At 38.3% G+C, this 20,638-nt stretch overlaps 1 protein-coding gene across 4 annotated transcripts in view; it reads left to right on the forward strand.

Moving 5' to 3' along the window:
• The first annotated feature begins 9,134 nt into the window (after positions 1–9,134).
• LOC138713040 (uncharacterized) overlaps positions 9,135–20,638 on the forward strand; it is a 106,320-nt gene continuing 94,816 nt past the window's right edge. For 2 of the 4 annotated variants that reach the window (XM_069844751.1, XM_069844752.1), the window contains exon 1: positions 9,135–9,323. The gene's annotated coding sequence lies outside the window, so the exon portion shown is untranslated. The remainder of the gene's footprint in view (positions 9,324–20,638) is intronic. The other 2 variants (XM_069844754.1, XM_069844753.1) reach the window with 2 other exon arrangements.

Genomic DNA, 20,638 nt, shown 5'->3' on the forward strand with positions numbered 1-20,638 from the left:
TAACCTAGATGTTGATACAGCGTCGTAAAATAACTCAATAAAATAAATCTAATAGTAAACCATATTTTTTAACACATTAAAAAATTCTAAAAAATTTATTTTGTCCAAAGAACTATCTGATTCGTCATGATTCCGTGGAGGGAGCTCCTGGTTAGCTAGAAGACAAATAGCGTCAATGATTCGCATTAATACAACTCTATTTTTCTTTACCCCTTCGTTGTATTTATTGGTATCAGTTCTTCGTTGATCATCAAGTAAAGTATCAATTCACTTGAATAATTTCAAGGGAAAAATTGTTCCAGGGCCCTATTTCATAAAGGTAATAATTTAATACCATTACTAAAATGGTAATAGCATTAAGTAATATTATTACTGTTCTGTTTCATAAAAGTAATAGTTAATAATATTATTTATTACTGTAAACGCTCATAATATTACTAAAATAAATAATAAAAGTACTAAAGTGTTTCATAAAGCAGCAAAGATAATTAAATTTATTAATAATATGAACGTTTGTTCCATGACTGTATTTTAAGTAATAGTTTAATAATTTGTAAAAATTAAATGCCAATGTAGGGTTAGATTTTGGAGATAAAACCGTGAAAACGTTTGAAATAGATAATTCTGACTCAAATAGTGATGAAGAGGGAGTGTTTGTCAGATGTCCAAGAAATTTTAGACAACGAATATCCTACAACCATGCAAGAAAGTTACGAATATAAAGAATAATGAAAGGTTTCGCTTAAATTTTGAAACATTTGGATATGTCCTTCAAAGAATTGATAACTTGTTAGAACATCCCACAGAAAGGAATAAATCGTTAACTTCTCAGAAACAGCTACAAATTGCTCTGCATTGGTTGGGTAGTGGTGGACAATATCATTGTGTATCAGACATGCATGGAATTAAATTAAAACAGACTAAAATACAATTGCAGACAAAAAAAATATTACGTACTTAACACAGTTCTGGTTCTCATGTTTGGCCATGTTGCGTTACGTACATAAATATAATCTTTATCACTCGTTACCAAGCCAATTGATACAGCAAAATTCCGCAATTCCATCCAAGCTTCTTTCTTAGAGTTTTTTTTTGTTACTGTTGGTGAAAACCCTCAAATAGTTGACCTTTCAATTCGTGAACTTTTCGCAAAAAAAAAAAAAAAAACTCTGTTTCTTCAAGTTATTTTCCCCATTTTAAAAAGCATCAGAGACAAAATGAATGACTGACCAAGTCCCTCTCCATTCTTACAAATTGTCATAGACGCCAATGTAGATGGACCATACTGAAATTGAAAGCTATCTTATCTAATTGAAAAAGAGGAACAATTAGAAAGGGTCAAACCTAAATTAAATTATAGTATAGAACTGTTAGAAAGTAATTACTATATATTTTTCATTTTTTTAAATGTTATTTGAATGAATGAACTTAACGTTTTCCCCCTCCTTTCTTGTCATTTTTAAAATTATAATAATTGTTCAGAAATATATGTCTATGGGACATTTACATCACAAAATACAGTAATATTAACTTTTGCTGTACCTATTGAAATGTTTTTTCAATGTATACTTGGGACAACCTGAATCTATATAGGTACTCTTGACTAATTAACATTGTGAAGATCTTGGTGAGCCAAGATCTTGTGCAGACATATATCAACAAGTGGATGTATTACAAAACATATGGACTACTTTAACCATCCCTATTGATAAACTAAAATTTACTTACGAGATTTATAGGTACCGTATCTACAATTCCACATCACAATCTCTAATAATTAGAACATATTTGTATTTTGTATAGTCAGGTAAATTCTTGAAAATACTACTTACAACATAATCAGCAATAAAAGCCCATTAAGACAATTTCAATATTTTTATTAATTTCGTCATAACATTAATCTTCTACAACATCCACACATTCAAACTCAAATACGATATTTTCTAGGAACGACTTCACCGCATTTGCATTTGTACAAGCATTTGTATTTATTTACTCTTGCACCAATAATTTTTTAAGCTTTTTTATGTAAATAGGCCTACTTGCGCAGTATTCCGAACTATAACGGAACTTGAAATATCTTGCATAAGACGCTTTGGAACAACTGGATAATACGCACGGCAGACCAATATCGATAGTCGACTCTACTCGCTGGCCACTAGTCACCGAGCCGTATCAAACAAAATATAATCGAAATGGTGGTAGTCAAATTCGCGACTATATTCTTAAATAATTCACTCCATTAGTCAAGTTCAAGGTTTTATGTAGTACAACGGCGGTTTTTTGAATGCATTAAATGAAAATGAAGATGTAATAAGATAATAAACTAGGTTATCACAAGGAAATTAACAGGAAAAAAGATGTGTTTCACGGAATACAATTAAAATGATGGAAAGTAAATTTCCGGTTAATGTTCGCCAAAGCGTAAAGTACGTAATTATGACGGCATTGCTGTTTTATTTCTGGCCTATAGAAAAATACCTAGCCTTTTACGAAAAAAAAAATTTAAGGACCATGAAATTATTCACCGCTTTCATTATAGGCCTATTATTTTTTAACAATATTACGAATCAAAAACTGTCATATTATATAATTTTAACTACTACATGGACGAACCAAATCAAGCTAACCTAACCAAAGCTAAGCTAACCTAACCAAAACTAATCTAACCTAACCAAAGCTAATTTAACCTAACCTAAGCTAACCTAACCTAACCTAAGCTAACCTAACCAAAGCTAACCTAACCTAACCAAAGCTAAGCTAACCTAACCAAAACTAATCTAACCTAACCAAAGCTAATTTAACCTAAGCTAAGCTAATCTAAGCTAAGCTAACCTAACATAACATAACATAACCTTCGTAAATGCAAGGCCTGTAACCGGAGCAAGAAGGGATCTCAATCATTTAATCTGCAAGTACACGCAAAAATAAATTCAAGTAAGGATCACGCTCCCACTGCATGAGAGGTCCGCGCATGCGCTGTCCCGAGCCTCTCATCTAAGGCACTCGTCATAATTTACTCGCAATATTTACGCAAATACACATTGTCGCTAACAGTGGTGCTATCTCTCAATAATGTTCAGAACGAAGGAGGTAGACAGAGAGAGAGAAAAAAAGAAATATAGCACAAAACTATTTTGTCTCGAGACTCTCATCTAAAACACGTAATAAGTCACATAATCTACTTGCAATATATTTGCGCAAATACACTTTGTAGCTAACACTGGTGCTATCTCTCAGTAATGTTCAGAACGAAGGAGGTAGACAGAGAGAGAAAAAATTTCTCCCGCCAACTACGCCACACACCAACGTCACGTTCTTATGTTGGTGACATTGTGTATTTACTTAAATTTGGTGCTAAACGTAACGGCACGGTTCAAAGTGACCGTGCTAATTCTCCAGTATAGCGGACGCTTTATAGGGTCCACTAACCCTGTCGTTAACACTGTCCGTAAGGCTGCTCCAATATTATCATCAAAAGTTTTCACTGCTTAATATTTTCATACGGTACTTCTTTAGACAACGAGGTGCAAGTTTTACACACACGCTTCTGTCACTGATACACTGTTTTTGGAGTTGCAAACTTTACAACAGCAGAGACGTGAACAATTAGGAATGATAAATATCTGTTCACAATATTTTAGATTTATCAAATTGTTTCTTTTACTCGTAAATCAACTGAATCAAATAACAAACAATAACTTCGAGTTGCAATGATTTACAATCTTATCTGAAATAAATGTCTCCCAAACCTTTACACATAGTACGATTTACTCTGTTGTTACTATTAAACATAGCACTTCAAAACTTATTTCATTCAACAACTGTTAACAGAGAGGATAATATAAATAGCTGTAGAGTGCAGACCAACTAGGTTATGTTTGTCAGCCTTAACCTCAAATCACCTGGCTGCAAACGATACAAACACATTATAACCACTGTTTACCATGCATGACCATTCGCAACCAAAGTCTGATAGAATGCGCTCATTAAGAAATTAATAATATTACTGTACGTATTTTATGACTCGTGCAAAACGTTTATGAAACAGAATTTAGTCGGTTAATAAAATTATTTTCATGACTGTAATGCTATTACTTAATATTATTATTGTGTTTATGAAACAGGCCCCAGGGCCGGGTATCGATCCCGGGACCCTTCACTTAGCACACGAATGCTCTACCGACTGAGCTACCCCAGGAATCATACACGACACCGCCACAATTCTTCCCTTTATATCCACACAACCTAAATGGGGATGAGTAGTAATTGACAAAGCCTCGTAAAATAACCAATTAAAAACATCAATTATATCAGAAACTGACAGCAGCGAAGTAGATGCAAATTGTGGTGATGGCTGCCCTGCGTGTTCACTTGCTGGAAGTAATAATAATAGGTAGAAAAGCGCAAAATATGCATATTTTGTGTGTTCGTTCCATGGATGCTTATTCATTACAGAAACTCGTTAGTGATTCGATTCTTAGTCTGCATGAGAGGGCGTGGTATCTTTCACAGGCACCTTCGCACAATTTACACACGCACTCTGCACTGGGCTCATGGTAGCCTGTCGTTTTGCAGATCTTGAAATGAAAACCATGCACTGCGAAGCGTGTGATGGTGTGTCTGAGTTCGTAGTACGGTCTCTTCCACTCGTCGGACAGCATGGCCTCTGTTGTATAGAAGTCGCTCCATATTTGTGACCTCTTCGTTCTGAGTTCCTGTAGGAGATTCTCGTACTGGGCAGTGGACGGGAGCAGTAGTTGGTGTCTCAAATCTTCGATATAGAAGGGTTCCCTTGACATTTCGTAGCATAGTCGTGATGGAGCATATTTTGATATGGATAGGGCTCTTTTAATAAATGTTGCCTTCACTCGTTCTATGCGTTTTAAATTGCTCTTTGTAAGGTTCTCCCATATGATGTTCAGACCATATTGCAATATAGGGCTGATTTTGACTTTGAATAATGTCATGGCTGTCTCTAGCGATAATTTGCTTACATGCTGTACTTCATGCATTGCTTTTATAGCATGTATGGTTCTTTCATTTACATGTTGTGTATACGTATCCCCATGCGTTTGGAGGGTGATTCCTAAGTACTTGAATTGGGTTACATTTTGTAGCTCCCTGTGCTCCAGACGGAATGTATCTTCAGCTGCTATTCTTCCTCCTCGGCGGAAGATCATGGATACGGTTTTGTCTACATTGATGGCTAATTCGTTCTCTCGGGCACATATTGATAATTGGTCTAGCGAGGACTGAAGCTTTTGCCGCGATGTGGACGCTAGGGCCATGTCGTCGGCATATATATACATGCTGACTCCATCTAGCTTGACACTGTTCACAATATCAGCTGTTGCTACATTGAATAACGTGGGGCTTAGTGGGTCGCCTTGCAACACCCCGATACTTTGCTCTATAGGTTCTGAGTATGTGACGCTGTCGTCGATTACTAAGCTGTTTTTGTGCAATATGTTGTTTACTATTCTGGTGACCAAATGACCTGTTCCAATCATCGAGCCCAGTTTCTTTATTATCATGTTTCTGTTCATGGCGTCAAACGCTTTGCTGTAATCCACGAAAACTGTATACAGCTTTCCTTTTGGATGTCGCAGTGCATCTTGTATGTCTTCTTGGAGGCATCGGACAGCTTGAATGGTCGATCTTCCTTCCCTGAATCCAAATTGTTCCTCTGGGATACTCGGGTCTATCATTTCTGCCAAGCGACCTGTTATTATTTTCGTGAAAGTTTTCAACAGCACATCTTCCAAAGCAATACCTCTGTAGGCATCTGGGTTCTTGGGGTCTCCCTTTCCTTTATATAGCATTTTGATTATTGCTGTTCTCCACTGTGCAGGGATTTGCCCTGTGCGCAGGCATTCATTCATGAGTGCTGTCCATGCCGGCACCATGATTGGACCCGCGAGCTTCAAGTGTTCATTTGTGATGTGGTTAGGACCTGGTGCTCTATTTGGTCTGCTCATTTTTATGGTATATGTTACCTCCTCTTCATTAATGGGTTCGAAGCCTACAGCTGGTGATGAGTCGATCTTGGGGCGTGTATCTTTCGCACCTACGATGCTACTTAGGTGTTGCGTCCACGTCTGTATTGGTATTGTCTTCGGGAATCTGGGATTCTTTTGGCGTAATGCTTTGTATGGATCCGATTCTGCTTCTTCTATTAACTTCTTTTCTTTGGTCAGATGGTATGTTGTTTTTGCCTCTCTTACAGTCTCTTTGTATTCTCGCCTTTTGTCGGCGTAATTCCTGTAGGCTGCTTCTGTCTTCAACTCCCTAGCTGAGTGTAGTGCGTTGAGTGTGGCTTTCCTCTGACTATAGCATTCAGCATTGAACCATGGTTTAGCTTTCCTTGTACAGGTGGAAGTAATGCGCTCTGGTGGCTAAGCCTGGTTCAGACGGTGCGTGTTTCAGTGACGGATTCCAAGGTGGCTGCGCGGATGGGTCGCCTGCGTGCTGACTGGCTGGCTCCCGTGTTGTCTACGGTGATGGTAGTCGTTCACACGGAGCTGGCTCTTGTCACAGTTCAAACTGGAAAATCATCTGCTGTTTCATCTGTTGCCAACAATCATGGTCAAAAAGAAACTAAACCGTGAGTGGAAAACAACTAAAGTCCTACATTAATAGTAGTAAATGTAGTAATAAAGTATTTAAGCCATAAGTGCAAAACAGCTAAAGTCCGATATTTAATTGTTGTTTCTTAAAAACTAATGAATATAGAAAAAACAGGTTTAGTTGGAAAATAACGAACATGGCGACATGGTTTCAATGGTGATATTATATGATCATCTTTGGTTTCCAGCCTGCAAACCATCACGAAAAATAGCAAGGAACCTACCCTCGAAATCCAGCAAGCTAGCCACACACGGAGCCAACAGAGCGCATTACTTCCGGTGAGTGACCACGCAGGCGACCCATCCGCGCAGCCACCTTGGAATCCATCACAGAAACAGCACCGTCTGAACCGGGCTTAAAGCTCGGACGGATTTCTTTCATTCCCTTTCGACATCTGCTGGGTAGAAGCTGTTTCTATTTCTGTGCGACATTTCCGTAGGTTGGCCAGCCGATGTTACGCGACAGGACCCGAACATGGTTCGGAAAAGCAGTAGCAGACAACTTTTAATCAGCTGTTTCTCTGTTTCCGCGCGCTTTGTAGCATCATGTCAGAGTGGAACAAAAACCAAGCAATGAAATTAATCGAGCTTTACGAGGAATGTGTTTATATGACATCAGAAATAAGGACTATCACAATAGGTTTCGGAGGGAAAATGCACTGGAGTTTATTTGTAAAAAATTGGAGTCTGTTCGTCCCAATACTATTCCCTCCGACATTAAAACAAAAATAAAGAACATCAGAATATGCAAGAAAAAAATTAAACTTTCAATTCATTTTAATACAATAAATATCTATTGGACAATTTGAAATATTTACTGAGAACATGGACTAACCAGAGTCTTGAATAACCCTTTCTCCTGCCTTCTGGATATCTATTTCCTTTCCCAGTCTCTTTTTGTTTTTTGCTTCTCATTAGTGCAAGCTAACGAAACGCTTGAAGCTGCAGAAGCCAAAACAGCTACATTTTTAATTGTTAAAATCGATTCTGTTCATTTAAAAGGCTCACCACATCACTCACACGTTGCTCGAGCTCAACAACTAGCCTAAAGTAGCAGACGAGAAATCTGCCAAGAGCATAGACAAATAACAGAGTGAACGGTGATACTACATTTAGCCGACAGAAAGCGCTTGATATAGGACGTTGCTCGACAACTTGCGTCGACTTGTGGACGAGAAATCTGCCAAGTGTAAACGGTGATGCTACATATAGCCGATAGAAAGCGCTTGATGTTGCGCGACAAAGAGCAAGTGTAAATAGGGACTTGTTCCCTATCCTGAGCAAGATTAATCCAGTCTCTATCATCATATCCCACCTCCCTCAAATCCATTTTAATATTATCCTCCCATCTACGTCTCGGCCTCCCCAAAGGTCTTTTTCCCTCCGGCCTCCCAACTAACACTCTATATGCATTTCTGGATTCGCCCATACGTGCTACATGCCCTGCCCATCTCAAACGTCTGGATTTAATGTTCCTAATTATGTCAGGTGAAGAATACAATGCGTGCAGTTTTGCGTTGTGTAACTTTCTCCATTCTCCTATAACTTCATCCCTCTTAGTACCGAATATTTTCCTAAGAACCTTATTCTTAAACACCCTTAATATCTCTTCTTCTCTCAAAGTGAGAGTCCAAGTTTCACAACCATACAGACAACCGGTAGGCTTATTGTATGGATTCGTAACAAACTGTTACTGCTCAACCCCCGTGCTGGAGGGCCACCCCTTATCGGCCTTTTTTTGTAGTAGGGTATTTTACGACGCTTTATCAACATCTTAGGCTATTTAGCGTCTGAATGAGACGAAGGTGATAATGGCGGTGAAGTGAATCCAGGGTCTAACACCGAAAGTTACCCAGCATTTGCTCATATTGGATTGAGAGGAAACCCCGGAAAAAACCTCATCCAGGTAACTTGCCCCAATCGGGAATCGAACCCTGTCCACCTGGTCTCGCGGCGAGACGCACTAACCATTACTCCACAGGTGTGGACTTATCGGCTGTCCACGACTGCTTATTCAATATATTCGCAGCTACCCTCAATATCTGGAGGCCGTCTCCTCTATCCGCAACCTGAGGACGCGCCATGCCGTGGTGATAGGGACCCACATATATATTGTGATCAGGGTGCAGACGAAAGAGGTTAAACACAATAATTCATAATTAAACTTTTCAGTACCGTACTTAAATATAATTAGGTTTTTAAATTTGCCGCCGTTGTGTATGCTGTAAATAACTACAACGTCTTTGGCTATTTTACAACGAGCTTGACTACACTCGTCCTGTCCACTGCCTGCTAGATCCAGCAACGAAACACAGCATAGTATGATGATCATACCAATCATATACTAGTAGTTACAGCGACGAAAGCAATAATCAACCGCGGCTATGGCGTACCTTTTGTGAACGTGGATTTCTTACAGCGAATAAAAAGATTGTACGGATCGTGGTTACAGTGGCTTCTCAAGTGATCTTCTACTTCTACATATTAGAACGTACTCGATAGGTCCTTTCAGTAGACCAGTGAATGCAGATGTATTTACTTTTAGTGTAGGATTATTCTATGGTGTTTTACAGAAATGCTGGATGGCGTTTCTGAAAATAAAATGGCGGCTTAGGTTTACGAAAATTGGAAAAGGTGGGAATTTCATTTTTCTGCCACATGATTTTTTCTTATAAAATACCGCATTTCTCTCAGGTAAGTGCGCCTTCTTTTTATCGTCAATGGTATGATGTTTTGATATAGAAAGTGTAAAATTTGAGAGCAGGTTGCATGGAGAACAATGCTGATTTTGGCATAGCTAAATTTTATATGTTGTGTTTCATAAATTTGTGAGATAGGAGTTATAAATGTGTAGGTTATGATCGTTTGGTACGTCAAAATACATTTTGTCTTATAAAGAACGTGTGTTTTTGTGTACAGATCATAAAAATACAAGGAAGTTTTGAGAAGATTATGCAAACCTCGTAATTTGAAATTGACATCATACAGTAATTGAATTTCAACAGCTATACGTGATATCATGAGTGACATTTAATATTATCATGTTCTTAAAAGGAAATTAATGAGAGGCTGGATGTCCATTCGGACGTCATAACCTAGGTTTTTCTTCCATGTTGTAAACATGAAGGTTTAAATGTCACTTAGGCCTAAATTTGTGTTGCAAGTAGGCTCTAATTGTAGATGTTACTCTGGCCAATAATAGGTATGTTGCGTTTCACTTTTCATGATTAATGCTCTTTTAATTTATATGTACTTCGGTTGTGACAGTTTCCCTTAGTTTGATGTGACATGTTGACTAGGTAGTCTACTTTTTTTAAAATGCATTGTAACCCTAGAGTTCTAGTGCACCAGTGGAATATGACTGTGATTAATTTTAGATTGGAAATTTGAACCTTATTTTTTCGTAATCTGGAAACATGATAAACATGCAATGTGAACATCTGGAGTAGGGACCTCTCCTGATTAGACTACTATTCAATGTTAGTGAATTTATTTAAAATAGGCTGTATGGATATAGTTCTTAATCTACATCTTCGTAATTACAAAGAAGCTATTTATTTAATTAATCTAAACGCCAGTTCTAATAAACTGCTTCCCAATGTTTGCATCTGGTTTTCAGAATTTCGGGAAATTGAGAAATAAGAAAGACCTACCCTGTTGTTGCTTACTTAAGTCAGATTTAGGATAAACTCCAGAACATGGATTGCACCCTTTCCCTCTTACTTCAAAATTCCAACCTTGTGCATACAAAATAAATTATTGGCACTGAAAAGTGCCTTTTCGTAAATATCCTATGTCGTTGTTGTTGTTTTCTAATGCCAGGCGTTTGACAATAAAGTCATTTGACCTCTTGCACTCCAATATTTTTCAAAGATATTATCATGGCCAACCACTGAAGGACAGATTTTGAGGTGTTCCGAATCCATTTCTTGGTTTGAGTTGCACAATGGGCAGTTAGGGGACTGATATATTCCAATTCTATGCAGGTGTTTGGCCAAACAATCATGGCCTGTTGCCAATCTAAATGCAGCTACAGGCGATTTTCGTGCTAAAGCAGGAATTAAGGTTGGATTTTGATGCAGAGAGTTCCATTTTTTTCCCTTGAGATTGTGTTATCAAATTTTGTTTGTTGAAGTCTAAGTACGTAGATTTAATAAATCTTTTCACAGAGTAATACGTAGATTTAGTAACAGGTCTGTAAGTAGCAGTGCTGTCCTTCTATGCTAAAGCATCTGCATTCTCGTTTCCCAGGATTCCACAATGGGATGGTATCCATTGGAATGGAATTCTTTTATTGAGTGATATTAATTGAGAGAGCATTTTAGTAATTTCTGCTGTTTGAGATGAAGGTGTGTGTTAAGAGACTATTTCGTAAATATAATGATGCTCAATCAACAAACGCATACAAATCTGCTCTTTTTAGCATTTTAAGACATAATTTGGTAGGTGCAATGCGTGTTCTAAAATTTTCGCCTGAAAACCCCCAATTTTTACCTCCTTTTTCAAAAGAACTTGAAAGTAGTGAGATGATCTAACTTGACCTAACCTAACCTGAATTTCGACTTGGGCATCAATGCACCGAACTACTGTATTAAAATACCGTAAGAGAGATTAATGTGTTTGTCAGATTGATGCCTAATTCGAAACTTAGGTTACATTAGGTCATCTCGCAATTTTTTCTAAGTTATTTTGAAAAAGGGGGTAAAGAATAGGTATTTTCAGGAAAAAGAAATCGAAAATCGATGGTGCAGTGGACCTCATACGTACCGCATCTAATAACATTGGACTCAAAACTTTTAATAGGTACACTCTCCTGTGAAATTTTGTTTTTGTGGCTTAGGATTATATCATTCTAACTTCTTAAATTATTTACTTTAACAGCACAGTGGGTGTACCATATCTAACATATATTAGTTGTAGTGTCTGATCAGGGGCATCATGTTGCACTGTTTTTTACCCTCTGCTGTCGTGTATTTTAGTGAATATCGCGAGTTAAAGGTTAGGTTAACTGAGGAGATAGCTAAATGACATGTGACAAGATTAGAGTGGATTATATGAGGGGGTAGCTTAGTGATGGAAGACCAAGGACTGTGACATGATTAAATGACATGAACTGAGAAATGTGACAAGGTTAGAGTGAAATATATGAGGGGATAGCTTAGTGACGGGAGACCGAGGACTGTGACATGATTAAATGACATGAACTGAGAAATGTGACAAGGTTAGAGTGAAATATATGAGGGGATAGCTTAGTGACGGGAGACCGAGGACTGTGACGAGATTAGATGACATGAATTGAGAAATGTGACAAGGTTAGAGTGAAATATATGAGGGGATAGCTTAGTGACGGGAGACCGAGGACTGTGACATGATTAGATGACATGAACTGAGAAATGTGACAAGGTTAGAGTGAAATATATGAGGGGATAGCTTAGTGACGGGAGACTGAGGACTGTGACAAGATTAGATGACATGAACTGAGGAATGTGACAAGGTTAGAGTGAAATATATGAGGGGATAGCTTAGTGACGGGAGACTGAGGACTGTGACAAGATTAGATGACATGAACTGAGGAATGTGACAAGGTTAGAGTGAAATATATGAGGGGATAGCTTAGTGACGGGAAACTGAGGACTGTGACAAGATTAGATGACATGAACTGAGGAATGTGACAAGGTTAGAGTGAAATATATGAGGGGATAGCTTAATGACGGGAGACTGAGGACTGTGACAAGATTAGATGACATGAACTGAGGAATGTGACAAGGTTAGAGTGAAATATATGAGGGGATAGCTTAGTGACGGGAGACTGAGGACTGTGACAAGATTAGATGACATGAACTGAGGAATGTGACAAGGTTAGAGTGAAATATATGAGGGGATAGCTTAATGACAGGAGACTGAGGACTGTGACAAGATTAGATGACATGAACTGAGGAATGTGACAAGGTTAGAGTGAAATATATGAGGGGATAGCTTAGTGACAGGAGACTGAGGACTGTGACAAGATTAGATGACATAAACTGAGGAATGTGACAAGGTTAGAGTGAAATATATGAGGGGATAGCTTAGTGACGGGAGACTGAGGACTGTGACAAGATTAGATGACATGAACTGAGGAATGTGACAAGGTTAGAGTGGATTATATTAGGGGATAGCTTAGTGACGGGAGACTGAGGACTGTGACAAGATTAGATGACATGAACTGAGGAATGTGACAAGGTTAGAGTAGAATAGATGAGGAAAAGTGCATACAATTTGCTGCTTATCTGGCATTGTCAGCAGAAGAGGAGATGATACTAAGGGACATTCACTACAGCTGCACTGGGAACGTGGCTACACGTGAATGATATTTTGTGTGGTGTGGAAATAGTAATTAAAAAACTACTTTTCATGAATTGTCATCAACTAGATTGTGTAAAGGGAAGTACAACAAACTACTATAACTGTGATAGTGTAATGAAAAGTGTAATAAAGTTCCTTCTCAGCCAGTGACCCAACCAATTCCTTTCCTCTTCTTGAATTCATGTATGTACTGACCAGTTGTGTTTTGCTTCTCGGCCACAGCAAGCAATGATTCCCCCCACCCCACCCCGTATAAATATACTGTTCTCTTGGGGCAATGTACATTTGTTTGCAAAGATGCTTAGACAGCTGACTCTAGAGCAATGCTTTGTTGTGTGAAGTTTATTATAAATACGAATCAGCTCTTCATGTTCGTTCCCTAGTCAGTTACCTCCTTTCAGAACTGCAATTCATGATATTGTGAACAGATTTGAATATTTGAATCTACTGATTCAGTGCAAGACAAAAAACACGGGAAAACGTACAGTTCTAACAGAGGACAAATTAGACCAAATTGTTGGACATCTTGAATGGTCGCCAAAGGACCATTCCCGAAATTAGCTCAAGTGGGAGTTTCAGTGTCTTCTGCACCTGAACACTAAAGCCTGACAAGTGTACACGTGTCCAATGTTTACAACAAGGCGATCCAGTGCACTGCTGAGAGTGATTTCTTTCATCAGTGACTGAAGCTTTAATCGACCCACAGCTCGTGTTCTTTTTAGATGAGGCATCGTTTTACTTGCCAGGTTTTGTAAACAATCAAAACACACGCTATTATTTTGTTTGCTTAGTCAACTGTCTGGAGACAGGTCTGAACCTCACAAGTGATACCAAGAAGACACCACTTCTGAGGGAACTAGGCCAGGAGATAATGGGATAGGGTGGCCATTTACTTTCCCCCTCCATTGCATACATTGCCAACTAGGTACGTGCATGGGTTGAGTTTTTAGTAGTGACAATTATGCTGCAGCGATGCCAGGCAATATCGTTTATACCACAGATTGCTTACATGCCTCCCCTCCCTCGGAGCTAATAAACTCGCCCTCCCCTCCATGTCCGTTTACAATGACAATAAGACGAGCAGTTGTGAGCAAGCGGTCGCAGAATACAGTCGCAATGTTTTCGAAGGAGGAACAGAGAAGCTGGTTAAAAATTCAACGTGCTAGAGGTCGCACGGCACGGCACGGCACGGCAGAGTCATCAAGGACTGCGGTGGGCTGCGTTACCTTACCGAACGGTAGCAAGCCTTCAGACAAGGACGCGAAAGTGTGTTGGACATGCCTCGATCTGGTCAGCCACCAGTGCAGACTGTGTCCGTGTTGGTGGAACTTAACGATACAGGATTGGCGTCTTCAACTGTGTTTCACATCCTGAAGGACCACCTGAAAATGCGGAAAATTGCCTCAAAATGGGTTCTGCATGATTTAGCAGACATGCAGAAACAGCAGCGATATGACACTTCTTGTGCAGCGCTATGAGCGCGAAGGAGAGATCTTCTTACGGCGTATCATTGCACTTGATGAGACCTGGGCCAGATCTTATGAATGTCAGCTGAAACGCCAATTTCTGCATGACAATGCTAGGGCGCATACAGTAGGAGTTATTCAATCGCTGGGGCTGGGAAGTGCTCTATCACCCGCCATATTCTCCGGATTAAATCCCTACGACTTTGATCTAATCCCTAAGATAAAGGACCCACTTCGCGGGATTGACGTTTTACAGGCAACCAACCGCTCTATTTGCACCATCAAGATATTAGGCAGTGCCAGTGGGATCCAAAGGCTAGGAACACGTACACAACGCTGGTGACTACATCGAAGGCTTGTAAAACTTAGAACCATGTAGGCTATGCTATGTATCGAGAAAAAAAGAGTTGCCAGAACTAAAAGATCAACTTATGTATTACACTAGTCAGACTTCAGGAGCATACAAACAATTGTTCTTCCTCCGACACGTCATATCATCAAGTGAGATGCACTGCCTGATAATAGCAGTACAGTTCCCCAAGAAAAGAATGAAACGATGGAATATTAGTCTGAGATGTAAGACACTGCGCATGATCAGAGACCAGAGCACTGATACATTGAGTGCCTTAAATTCAGGCTGTTTGGTTTGTTGTTAGTATAGTTCCGAAATGTACTTCAAAAACTGCAAAAAAATATAATATGACGTAAATAACAGATAAATACAAGATACATAAATCATGTAGTTAAATCGACATTTGAATCTTCATGACTAGATCGACACTCCGTGCAGAAAAGAAAACTTGCGTGTCGTCTTAATAGCACAGACGCTAGGTCTTCTGCGTATGGTGCAGAAAATGGCAGGTTCGATTCCAAGTCTATACCGACGATTTTTTTTATCTGAATAACATTGAAATAGAGTTTACGGAGTCCTGAGATAAGTGTTAACGTTCACAGACAATACAAATTGTGATATTATAAACGTTAATCTAATGAATATAATTACACCATCTAGTTTTTTTTTAGTTGATTATTTAACGATGCTGTATCAACTACGGGGTGGTTTAGCGTCGATGAGATTGGTGATAGCGAGATGGTATTTGGAGAGATGAGGCCGAGGATTCGTCATAGATTACCTGACATTCACCTTAGGGTTGGGGAAAAGCTCGGAAAAAAACCTAAGGGGGAATCGAACCCGCGCCCGAGCGCAACTTCAAACCGGCAGGCAAGTGCCTTAACCGACTAAGCCATGCTGGTGGCCTACACCATATATATATATTTATTAAAAGCTAACCACTACAATGCAATTGAAAAATGTAAAATTCTTTAACAACAAACATTAAGAAATTGATTTTAAATAACTACATTTAAATATTAACCGTATCAGCCACCAAGACAAGGTGGAGAGACAGACATTTATCCAGCTTTTTAGCCTCACCCCAGGCAGAATATTATAGCCCGGGCATTTAGAAAGACGTTCCCAGAGGGAAAACATGCGAGTGAGAGTGCTGATCCCTTTCGAGAAGTCTTTAAATTAAGTTTGTTCATTTCATTTCATGTGCTGTATTCTATAGATCTCACATTAGTATTGAAGCTACAAGATGTGGAATAAATCACAATTTTGTAAGACTACAATTGTACAAATTTTTGTACTATATAGATGAGGAGGCCAGATATATTATATCATTCAAATTGTGTGACAGGGTAAAGAATGAGCTATCAGATTGGAGAGTTGTTTCTTAGTAGTTTGTATTATACAAATCTACTGACACGAAAGTTCATCTATCTTGTCCCTCTATACCCATTGGTGATGTTGTCACAGCACATGATATGGTCACAGGACAGGTCTTGCCTCTGCTACTATAGTATAGCTCACCTCAAAATTAGTTACCTGGCACTTGGCGCTCTGCAGAAAATATCCTGAGTAAATCTGTGATCGGTCAGGCTGCATCGTAAAACCCCGCTTTGAGGACATTATCTACCGTGTGAAACAATAGTCACTTGTCAAAGGAGAAATACATTATTATTTGAAATGACAGTTGTAGGAGCATGATCGAAACAAGGACGACGACAAGGATCACATAGGTGCGACAAGCACCACAACAAAGATCACGATAAGGACCTCGAAATGAACCAAGACAATGATTAATACTATGATAACGACCACAATAAGGACTACAACAAGTTTAATGACAAGAACCACGATAGGCATAAGTATCACGGTCCTTGTCATGATCGGTGTCTCGGTATTTGTGATCCTTATCGTGATCCATGTCATGGTCCTTATTGTTGTCACTGTTGTCTTTGTCATGTTTCTTTTCTTGGTTTTTATTGTTTCTGTTGTGGTCCTTGTCATGATTCTTGTCACTGCAATGGAAAAAGCTGAAAACCTGGGCTGAAATCCTGGTGCCGGAGAGAATTTTTCTCTTTTCCATTCTTCCATCATCATATGATGACGCGGAATTTATTTCTGCACTGAAATATCATATGTACTTTGGTACATCGTAATATATAATATCATGCATTAGTTACGACTTCATCATTCAGATTGGAAGATCATTTCAAACACGTTACAAGGGACATACAGTAGCGTGCAAATTAATCCAAACAACGTAATTACTTATGCAAAAACACTCAAATGGGATAAAGAAAGGATCTAAGACATACCTCAGTAATCTATGTGGCCTCCCTTGTTCCTAATAACAGCTCTGAGACGATTTGGCATGGATTCCACTAATTTCCCACAAATATTCTTCATTTCTTCATCGCGAAACCATACACCAATGAGGGCAGAAATCATCATCTCCTTTGTAGAACAATCCATTTTTTGCATTCTTCTTTTGCAAATTGACCACAAATTCTCAATGGGGTTGATGTCGGGTGAGTTGCCTGGCCAGGGGAGTACCTGAATATTCTTCTTGTTGAAGAATTCTGTAGCTTTTAGAGACGTATGGCATGGTGCCAGGTCTTGTTGGAATACACCTCTGCCATCCAGAAATGATTTTTGTAGCTGGGGTACGATTCTGGTTTCCAATAAGTGAATATATTTGTCAGAATTCATCATTCCCTTGATAGGTATTAATGCTCCAGGCCCTTCATGTGTGAAACAACCCCAAAACATTACTTTAGGGGGGTATTTGGGTGCTTGTTGGAGATGAGCTGCTGTTACTTTTTCGGATCCTTTCCGTACGTAAGAAACACGGTGGCCGTGGACCTCGAAATGAGACTCATCGGAAAAAAGTACATTCTTCCAGTCATTCACTGTCCAGTGTTGATGTAATTTTGCCCACATTAAGCACTTTTTGCACATAACAGGGGTTAGCTGTTGCTTCTTAATAGGCTTACGAGCCCTTCGTCCAGCTTCCAAAAGCCTACGCTGCACTGTTGTGACGTGAATATTCGCCCCAGTGGTAGCCATTAACTCGCGGGTTAAGTCGACAGCAGTTAGTCTAGGATTTAATTTACTTTTCCTGACAATTAAATGATCATCTGCAGGTGAAGTCTTCTTTTTCCGGCCACAGTTTCCTTTTTTCTGGGGTGTGATGGATCCAGTCTCCCTGTATCGTTTTATGATCCAATTAACAGTAGCCAAACCGATGTGACATTCTGCAGCAATTTGCCTCTGTGTCGTAGAAGAATGCTCTGCTAATGTTATAATTTTAGACCGTTTTCGTGGAGTTGTATCCATTTGTGAAGACGACAGAATGTACACAGGATTGCAGTATTAAGTCTTCAACACAACTGAAATGCTTATAAGTACAAAACAACAGGCAAAATGTCACATATTATAAAAAAAATAATGACAGACCTTCAACAATGGAATTACACGTACTACAGATGTCAATTAAAGCGGTATGAGCAGCTGTGAGGCCAAAAATGACAGAAAATGTAAAAATATGTCGTGTTCGGATTAATTTGCATGCTACTGTATAACAGCCATAACCAAACTACACAACACTTCAACCTATACAGAACACATCACAAAATTACAAACTCCAGTCAGAACTACAGCAGCATAGACACCGACATTAAATACTATAAATCCAGAAACTTGACACTCTGGAACAATATGAAATTTACAAATATACAAAAACACACCTCCAGCACATCTTGAACACTCAACTCAGTTTCTAAACATGCACCCTTGCGACACAGTCATGAACAGGAAACCAGAAGATTTCCTAAAAAGTTAACACAGTAAAGAAGTTGTGAAGTTAATCAGTGATTAGGCCCATATAGCTAAGTGTTAAAAGTGTATATACTCGTAGAACAATGAAGAAAATGGAAAACTGAAAGATAACTTGGAAAAATTAAATATGATATATGAATGCAAGAATCATCCCGCAACAAAGATATTTCAAAAGTGCTCCAATCAAGCACTTACGCCATCATATTTTTTGGCTTTTTGGTTGACCCTAAGCTTAATCATTCCTCCAAATATAAACTAACTGTAGAAGAATGTGAATCTGCACTTCAGTTTGCTCAAACTAACTATAGTGGATCCTCATTCTTGCCTACAATAGTGAAATATGAAGCAAAATCTAGCCCATTTAAACTATAGTGGACTTTATGTTGTCAGCTAACAGCTGGATACATTAAGAAGATTGATTGATTGATGAATTGCCCATTTAAAAAAATATGCATACAGATGAGATTTTAAGAGGTGTGTCTGCACTGCATGGTGGAAATCACAAGAATCTATCATTAGTAATGGCAAAGACGTCATGAATGCAGTTCTTCTGGTGTTTTCTCTACATTTGATGTTGTACAACAGGCTTGCTACAGACAAAGCATCAAAACTTGTGTTTCTATATAAACACAATCCAAGATGAAGAAACTATTTGAAAATAATTTGCTGAGTTTTCATCTATTTGTATTTGTGGTCTTTTAATATAAGTTTGACGTATGGGTATGTTTGTTAGTGTATAGACTGGTGATGTCAAATGATGCTGTTTGTCCTTGATGTGGTTGACTAGGTCTGTGTTGTTCTTGACTGCAGTGTGATCGGTGAATTGTATGATGTTTAGCTAGCTTGAATGCTGGTGCAGACGGGGTCTGATTTGTTTGTTAGGCTTGTGTATTGTAGGTTGAGCACTCAATTATGGAGCTTCTGGTTTCATTTGTTTCAAAAATGTTTTTTTTTTTACCTTGAAACTGAAAAAAGTCTAACTTCTGTTCGGTCATTGGTGTGATTTGTTATTAACAATACTTTATTTATTTCAATGAATGCAGTTAAAATAAATGAAAAATATTTAAGTAAAACAGTTATTGAAATAAAAAAATCACTTACTTTTATTTTAATTAAAAAAAACTATGATTTTGGTTTCAATTAAAAAATCATAATTTTTTCAACCCTGGTTTGTACATGTCTCTTATCACTTCAATCTTGCAAAACTCGCAATGGTATTGTATTGTATTGTATTTATTAACATTCCATGGTATTCATACATTGCTTCACAGCTAGAATATGGAACAAGTCAAAAAACTTAATACTATTATAAAGTCTTAATTTATAGTCACAGTCTAGATGAAATATATACAGAAGAGATTTACAATATAGTCTACTAGTACAACACAAAGTTTTAGTATCAGTTTCATGAAGTGTTATTGAATGTCATGAATTCACCTACAGAATAGAAGGCGTGAGAAATTAGGTACTTCTTTAATTTGGCCCTAAATAATCTTATGTTTTGAGTTTCATTTTTTATATCGATAGGGAGGCTATCAAAAATTTTTACTGCCATGTAACGCACTCCTTTTTGATAGCACGATAGACTTGCCGATGGAGTATGAAAGTAATTTTTTGACGTGTATTTATGCTATGAACTGTTGAATTAGTTACAAAGTTTTCACGATTACATACGAGGAAGACTATCTGTTGCCGAGGCCTCATGGTGCCCTCATGCCTGCAGCGAGTGGAGATGGCGTCATTGATTCCTCTGATAACTGGAAGATAATCTGGATATTTTATTTGTTGAAAGTAGTGGAGTGCAAAATGCACGTATGTTTATTTTTTTTTACGTAATTAACAAGTTAATTCTTTACGAATACGAATTTCATGCTTGAAGTTTAACATCGTGATCTGAGATTAATTAAGGCATTGTAACTAACAACAGTGGTACAAAGAAAAGCCACAAAATTGTTCATAATTACTCAGATTGTGTGTGTATATTTGTAGCTGTATATGATTAAACATTGATT

This window comes from Periplaneta americana, chromosome 14, assembly GCF_040183065.1.
Source record: "Periplaneta americana isolate PAMFEO1 chromosome 14, P.americana_PAMFEO1_priV1, whole genome shotgun sequence".
Taxonomy (NCBI): domain Eukaryota; kingdom Metazoa; phylum Arthropoda; class Insecta; order Blattodea; family Blattidae; genus Periplaneta; species Periplaneta americana.